Source organism: Triticum aestivum, chromosome 2B (assembly GCF_018294505.1).
Source record: "Triticum aestivum cultivar Chinese Spring chromosome 2B, IWGSC CS RefSeq v2.1, whole genome shotgun sequence".
NCBI classification, from domain to species: Eukaryota; Viridiplantae; Streptophyta; class Magnoliopsida; order Poales; family Poaceae; genus Triticum; species Triticum aestivum.
Genome location: NC_057798.1, coordinates 706,708,104 through 706,716,842, shown reverse-complemented (window position 1 = coordinate 706,716,842; position 8,739 = coordinate 706,708,104).

Below are 8,739 nucleotides of genomic sequence, written 5' to 3'. Positions count from 1 at the left end.
ATTCGAAGAGACTTGCAAAGATAACTCAATCATACATAAAAGAATTCAGAGAAGATTCAAATATTATTCATAGATAAACTTGATCATAAACCCACAATTCATCGGATCTCGACAAACACACCGCAAAAAGAGTTTACATCGAATAGATCTCCACAAGAGAGGGGGAGAACATTGTATTGAGATCCAAAAAGAGAGAAGAAGCCATCTAGCTAATAACTATGGACCCGTAGGTCTGTGGTAAACTACTCACAACTCAACGAAGGGGCAAGGATGTTGATGTAGAGGCCCTCCGTGGTCGACTCCCCCTCCGGCAGAACGCCGGTGAAGGCTCCAAGATGGGATCTCGCGGATACAAAAGGTTACGGCGGTGGAAATTGTGTTTCATCTACTCCCTGGATGTTTTCGGGGTACGTAGGTATATATAGGAGGAAGAAGTACGTCGGTGGACGCCCGAGGGGCCCACCAGACAAGGGGGCGCGCCCTCCTATCTCGTGGGAGCCTCGACTGTTTCTTGGCTTGCACTCCATGTCCTCTGGATCATGTTCGTTCCAAAAATCACGCTCCTGAAGGTTTCATTCCGTTTGATATTCCTTTTCTTCGAAATACTGAAATAGGCAAAAAAACTGCAATACGGGCTGGGCCTCCGGTAAGTAGGTTAGTCCCAAAAATGATATAAATGTGTAAAATAAAGTCCATAAACATCCAAAAGGGGTAATATAATAGCATGGAACAATAAAAAATTATAGATACGTTGGAGACGTATCAGGGTCCTAGCGGAAACTAAGGGATATTAAGGCCTCCTTTTAATAGAGAACCGGAACAAAGCATTAGCACATAGTGAATACATGAACTCCTCAAACTACGGTCATCACCGAGAAGTATCCCGATTATTGTCACTTCGGGGTTGTCGGATCATAACACATAATAGGTGACTATAGACTTGCAAGATAGGATCAAGAACACACATATATTCATGAAAACATAATAGGTTCAGATCTGAAATCATGGCACTCGGGCCCTAGTGACAAGCATTAAGCATAAGAAAGTCATAGCAACATCAATCTCAGAAAATAGTGGATACTAGGGATCAAACCCTAACAAAACTAACTTGATTACATGGTAAATCTCATCCAACCCATCACCGTCCAGCAAGCCTAGGATGGAATTACTCACGCACAGCGGTGAGCATCATGAAATTGGTGGTGGAGGATGGTTGATGATGACGACGGCGACGAATCCCCCTCTCCGGAGCCCCAAATGGACTCTAGATCAGCCTCCCGAGAGAGATTAGGGGTTGGCGGCGGCTCCGTATCGTAAAATGCGATGAAACTTCCCCTCTGATTTTTTTCTCCGTGAGACGGAATATATGGAGTTGGAGTTGAGGTTGGCGGAGCCTCAGGGGGCCCACGAGATAGGGGGGCGCGCCCCCACCCTCGTGGACAGGGTGTGGGCCCCCTGGTGTTGATTCTTTCTCCAGTATTTTTTATATTTTCCAAAAAGTGCCTTCGAGGATTTTCAGGACATTCCGAGAACTTTTGTTTTCTACACATAAAACAACATCATGACAGTTCTGCTAACAGCGACAGACCGGGTTAGTTTCATTCAAATCATGCAAGTTAGAGTCCAAAACAAGGGAAAAAGTGTTTGGAAAAGTAGATACGTTGGAGACGTATCAATATACGCACAGAAATGAGTGAACAAAGACACTAGAACATGTCTTCAAGGGCATGAGAGCAGAGGGATTAATTGCAATATTCATAACACAAGTTACTGAGGAAAATATACCCTCTTAAAAGGTAGCATTGATGTTCATAAATTACTCCCTCCATCCCAAAATTATTGTCTTAGATTTGTCTAGATACAGATGTATCAAGTCACATTTTAGTATTAGATACATCCGTATCTAGACAAATCTAATACAAGAATTTTGGGACAGAAAGAGTAGTTGAAAGTAATCTATATGAAATCAGTGTCAACCTATCGCATGTTTTGGTCAAAAGAGGAATTTAGAACCATCATTTGGCAAACAAAAATCACATGCAAGATCACCTAGAAAGTTGTACTACTAGTACTAGTACTATGTGTTAGATGAAAAAACACGATCAAGATCGAGAAAAAGATCGTCAAGAGGAGATATTACCTGGACTTGCTTAATGAGGGATCCCAGAGAGGGGGCTTGGACAAGGTGATGGCTTTGAGCTTGTCTACGGTAGTCTTGGCAGGGTGCTTGCGATTCTTCGTACCATGAGCCTCGACGGTTTTGGCCACAGCCATAGACATCACGTCGGCCGGTGCTCCAGCGTCCATCCAAGAGAGGAAGCTGAGAGATAAGAGTGAAATGAGGAACGAGATGAGGGAGAAGCGAAGCCAGTGGGGGTTTTCTTCAAGAGAGGAAGCTGAGAGAAGAGTGAAATGATGGTTGCTTCGTCCGTCCAACTTACTGCTGGAAAGGAGGGGGTTTTGTGATTTGACGGCTCATTGGGCATTACTGTGGCGCTTCGACCGGGTAGTCTACCGTCACTCTACTATGGAGTAATTTAGTGCATGGCTGGTGGACCCCGATGCTGGTTGTCCCACACGTCAGCGAAAATGAGTAATTTAGTGCATGGCTGGAGGAGGATCCGCACGGTAGAGCATGTCCACAGTTTTTCTGAAGAAAAAAATGATTACAACAAATGTTTCCACTCTTACAACGGAGGAGTGCAAAACACGGTAGCCACTTGAACATACACAGTGCTCCTACTACTAGGCATGTGCAGTGGTTCATACGTCAGAACTACATAATCTTGTTGCTAGTGTAGTAAGATATGACGATAACAAATGATGTTGTGCGCATGTCAACTATATGAAAAGTAATGTAGTAACATAGTACCACTTTTTCGACTGTCCGGTCGAGAATGAACGGTGATATCAATGTTAACAGAACTAGGTCTACAACACACAGAGAGTATGGTGCTACAGTACTCCATGAAACATGAACCATATGAAGCACGAATAGTGTTAGGCAGGGTGTATGAAGGGTGCACGGGATGGGAGCAAAAGTTCCCTTCTGGACCCACTTTTGGGTGTTTGGCAGAGTGCATGAAGGGTGCATGAGTCCACACTAGTAGGTTAACACAAATACACGAAGAGGAAACAACTATATTGAGATGAGGATGCAACCAAACACACCCACATGCTTTGTGCTACAGTGACTGATCTACATCGTCTGAGTTTGATCCAACGGTCATGTTGCGCCAAGACATGGACATGCCCATGTAGAGGGGGCCTAAACACCACTGAAGTCCCTCTGCTTCTAGAGGCGCACGACGTTGGTGATGCAGGGTGCAACCGCCCGCAGAGCCCGCTCCCGGTCGACGGGAGCTAGCTCATCAAAGACGGCGTCCAATGGCACAAATGGATTCCGGTGACGAAGCCCTGAAAGGATTCTCCCGGCAACGGCGATGGCAGCCCGCAACCCCTCCTTGTCCAGCTCCGCCCCCACCATCGCACGGAGACGGCTCAGCTCCTCGGAGATATAGGTGAATAAGGAGACCAGGTCAGGAAGCCGCAGCTCATTGAAGTCGACCGGGTGGTTGAACGGGTTTAGCCCGACGGCCGGCATCATCATGCTGGCACGACGGCAGGCATATCGCAACCGCAACATGTGTGTGGCAACTTGGTTCACCAAGTGGCTGAGGCAATCCTGGACCTCGACACGATCGGCCCGCTCGTGCTCCAGGCGGCTCCCCTGATGGCCTATCGTATCTCCCGCTTTCTTTAGCAACGCCGCCAAGGGCTCGAGCATCTTTGTGGTGGACGCCAGCCGCTTTTGAAGCTCCATGAACTCCCGCATATAACGGAGGAGCATGGCACTCCTCTCCTCCTTGAGCTCACAGAGCTCCACGTCCTTGGCCCTGAGCTTCGGATCCTTGGACTGGAGCTCCTATGTCAGGCACCTCACCTCAGACTCCATGATCTGCTGCGCTGCCATGGCACCAGGAAGAAGCAATGGGGAGAGGAAGCAAAGGGGGCGAAATGGCTGAAAGGCAATGCCATCTACGGGAAGGTGGAGGGAGCCAACCGAGGAGTGGGAATCTTTTGGTTTTCACCATGGTAAAACACCAGTCGACGACTTCTCACATCAGGGAGCAGTGGGTTTTACAGGCGGAGTCATCGTGACTAATTGCTGCCGTGCCTGCTCCCGTCAATCAAAAAATTAAAAATCCTGTTGCGCCTGTTCCCGTCAATCAAAGATATTAAAAATCCTGCCGCACCCAAACACCAGAGCAACGCCGCGGTGGATATTTAAGTTTACCTGCTGGCAAGGAGACAAAAAAAGGGGTGAAAAAAATATGGCGGTGGCCTAGCTAATCGGTCGAACTAGCCCAACTAGCTAGCCACCATGCTTCACTGATGTACTCAGCGGGAAAGGTGGTCTTTCATGATTTGACGACTCATTTACTTTCTTCGGTGCTACGACCGAGGAGGACCCAGAAAATGTGTGGTAGGGCATCCCACGTCAGGAAGAATATATGTGTGCACCACCCAGGAGGACCCCGAAACCGTGCGGTAGGGTGTGCCATGTCTCGGCACGGAGGAAAAATGTGCGTGTAAAATATACTATATCAGACGTAGTACCTATGGTTCGACCTCGAGACCCAGCCAGTCGGTCGAAAACACCCCACTAGCCACACAACTTCATCATGCTAATGTGGCATGGAGGATAGGTGTGGTTAGCTCGGTCTCGACCAGCCACAACGTCTCTTGTTCTAGGCGATTCTTCTATTTTCCAAGCTTTTTTTATTTGTAATAACACCACGGCAAGCTAGCGCCGCTCTTCATGTGTTCCCATGCAAAGGTTAGACGATGGAGAGGAGAGAGAGATCACACACCTAGGACCCATCAGTAAGTGAGTCAATGGTCATGCACGTGTTGACGAGGCACTCCCTCTAATCTACTCAACGTAATACAATATAAAATCAAGTTATGGGACAAAGCCAACAACCATTGTTGTTTCAGGCTATCGACTTACGCTTTGTAGTCCAGGTTGCCAATTCGAATCTCGTCTTTCGGATTCGTTAGTTTTAGGTCCAAATTTGATTAATGACAAGTGGGAACCCCATGTGTTGTTCCGATATTTCACTGTAGGATGGTTTTTTTGAACAAAAAGTTTGCGCGGTTAGACAAGTAACGGCACGAGTTAGACATATTTTGCAAGTTTACAAACAAAAATGACAGCGGCATAGAATATCACATCCACCCCGCAGCTTAGATGTTATGGTGATACGAGTTTTTACACCGTTGGAAGTGAGATCCAATGGCTTGGGAGTAGTCTTTGTAATTATGCGCAATTTCCAAACTCTCCAAAGGTTTTTTTGCAAATAAAACATTCAGGCCTCGTGTGTGCCGCTGCATCTTGGATCCAACGGCTCCCTGTTGCTCATATTAGGTGCTCCCGGTAGCTTAATTACCCGCTATGGTGATATGAGCATCTAGGTCATATGATCAGTGATCAGATGGCACATGCGTAGTACTTGTACTTTCTGCGCAATTCCCAAACTCTCTCAACCGTATATTGCAAAAACATTCAAACCTCCTAATGTGGGACGTTAGATCTTCGTGAACTCGTATCACCATAGAATCTATGGTGCAGGAGCACCTCATATTCTCCCGTGCGAGAAAACATAAGGTGCTCTCGCAGCCTGGATGCTATGGTGATACGAGCTTCGAGGTTGTTTGATCTGAGATCCAATGGCATCTGAGCAGTCTTTGTGCTTGTAAGCAGTGGCCGAACTCTTTGGGGGCTTTTCTACAAAAAAAAAACATTCGAACCACTGATGAGGTGTTGGGTCACAAATCCAACGGCTCCGAAGAGCTTGTATCACCAAATCATCTAAGGTGTGGTAGAACATGATATTCTTACATACAGGAGAATATGATGTCCTCCTTCATCTTAGATGATACGGTGATACGAGCTTCGAGGTCGTTGGATATGGGATCTAGGGGCATCTGAGTAGTTTTTGTACAAATTGTGTACAATTCTCAAACTCATCAAGGTTTCCTGTAAAAATATTAAGACATCATGTGAGCTGCTATATCTCAGATCTACCAGCTCCAAGCAACTCGTATCGGCATATAGCATCTAACGTGTGGGGGCACATTATATTCTCTTGGGGAGGAGAGGTGGGGTGCACAACCAATCGGTGGTTGGGAGGGTGGGCACAAATATAATCTAAACAACCCTAAACAGAGCTTCACAATTTTATCTAAGGTCGAGGGGTTGACCCCCGACAATCATAGCTATGCCTAAACACAACATTTGCATGTACTGTAGTGCTAGACTTAATATTCATGTTTCAGTTTCCTATTCATTTTAAATATTGAATTGAGGACCATGCATGTCTTACATTTTACTCCCTTCGTTCCTAAATATTAGTCTTTTTAGAGATTTCAAATGGACTGGCACATACGGATGTATATAGACATATTTTAGAGTGTAGATTCACTCATTTTGCTCCGTATGTAGTCACTTGTTGAAATCTTTAAAAGACTAATATTTTGGAACAGAAGGAGTATTTTTAAATTTGTGTCATACATGCATGATTTGGAAAAATAGATGCACTATACTTATTGGATTGTTGTTGTGTTCGTGTGTGTCTCTCTCTGTGTGTGTGTGGTCATATGCTTGATACATACAAAGTTTTCTCACCTCCATATTGTTCATCTTTTAAATTTGAATTTGCATTGAAAAAAACTTACTAGGGATACCATGAAATGTGAAATCCACGTTGAGATCACTATATCACAAACTCGCTCTAATTCAACAACTCGTCATAAATCAATTCCCACGTTGAGATTAGTATTTGCAAGGAAAATACAGGCATTGTAATACACATAGATTTGTTCGGCAATTTAGAAGGTTCCTTTTGTATTCTCTAATGGTAGGACCCAACAGCGTACCGGCCAGACCTTGGCTCGTGTTGATCCTATAAAAAAACCGGGCTTGTGTCCTTCTGGTGGCGTGTGTGGTACGCACATTAGGCAACCCCAACCAGTCGAGCCTCCGCGTTTCGAGTCAAAATATCTGGCGGCCAGAATTCCAGCCCTAGGAAATTCCCCTCATGTCCCCGGTCCATAATGACTACCGATGAACAATGGAGGGATGCTTTAGTAACTAGACAACGTTACCTACCATGCCGAGCACGGTTCAATTTCCTCGGTCGCCGCTCGCCAAGGTCACCCGTTAACTGCATTGCCTAGTACTACTACTACTACACCAGGATGAGCACAAAATTGAGCCCGTTTGTTCGTGCCTAGTACTTGAGTTAATATATCAGACAATGCACTAGTACGGAGGGATTATCCTTTTACTCTGCATATATAACTTGTCTGAAGTCTAGCTAAGCAAAATGTTTAACCAAATCCTTTCTTAAGAAATACAACAGGACAGATGTATGGCTTGAAAATTTATTGCATGATGTAGGTTATGATATTGTTTCGAATGCTGGATCTTAAATTTCAGATAAATCCAAAGGTGACCATAAATTCTTGAAACTGAGCATGGTCACGTGATATGGCACAAATATTGTTGGAAATATGCCCTAGAGGCAATAATAAAAGTGTTATTATTATATTTCTTTGTTCATGATGATTGTCTTTTATTCATGCTATAACTGTATTATCCGGAAATCATAATACACGTGTGAATACATAGACCATAATATGTCCCTAGTAAGCCTCTAGTTGACTAGCTCGTTGATCAACTGATAGTCATGGTTTCCTGGCTATGGACATTGGATGTCATTGATAACGGGATCACATCATTAGGAGAATGATGTGATGGACAAGACCCAATCCTAAGCATAGCACAAGATCGTGTAGTTCGTTTGCTAGAGCTTTTTCAATGTCAAGTATCTCTTCCTTAGACCATGAGATCGTGTAACTCCCGGATACCGTAAGAGTGCTTTGGGTGTACCAAACGTCACAACATAACTGGGTGACTATAAAGGTGCACTACATGTATCTCCGAAAGTGTCTGTTGGGTTGACACGGATCGAGACTGGGATTTGTCACTCCGTATGACAGAGAGGTATCTCTGGGCCCACTCGGTAATGCATCATCATAATGAGCTCAAAGTGACCAAGTGTTTGGTCACGGGATCATGCATTACAGTACGAGTAAAGTGACTTGCCGGTAACGAGACTGTACAAGGTATTGGGATACCGACGATCGAGTCTCGGGCTTGTAACGTACCGATTGACAAAAGGAATAGTATACGGGGTTGCTTGAATCCTCGACATCGTGGTTCATCCGATGACATCATCGAGGAGCATGTGGGAGCCAACATGGGTATCTAGATCCTGCTGTTGGTTATTGACCTGAGATCCGTCTCGGTCATGTCTGCATGTCTCCCGAACCTGTAGGGTCTACACACTTAAGGTTCGGTGACGCTAGCGTTATTAGGAAGACTTGTATGTGATTACCGAATGTTGTTCGGAGTCCCAGATGAGATCCCGGACGTCACGAGGAGTTCCGGAATGGTCCGGAGGTAAAGATTTATATATGGGAAGCTGTCATATGGACACCGGAAGGTTTCGGGGGCATATCGATATTGTACCGGGGCCACCGGAAGGGTTCCGGGGGTCCACCGGGAGGGGCCACCCCTCCCGGGGGGGCCACATGGGCTGCGTGGGGCAAGAGCCAGCCCCTGGAGGGCTAGGCGCCCCCCCCCTTGGGCCCATGCGCCTAGGGTTGGGG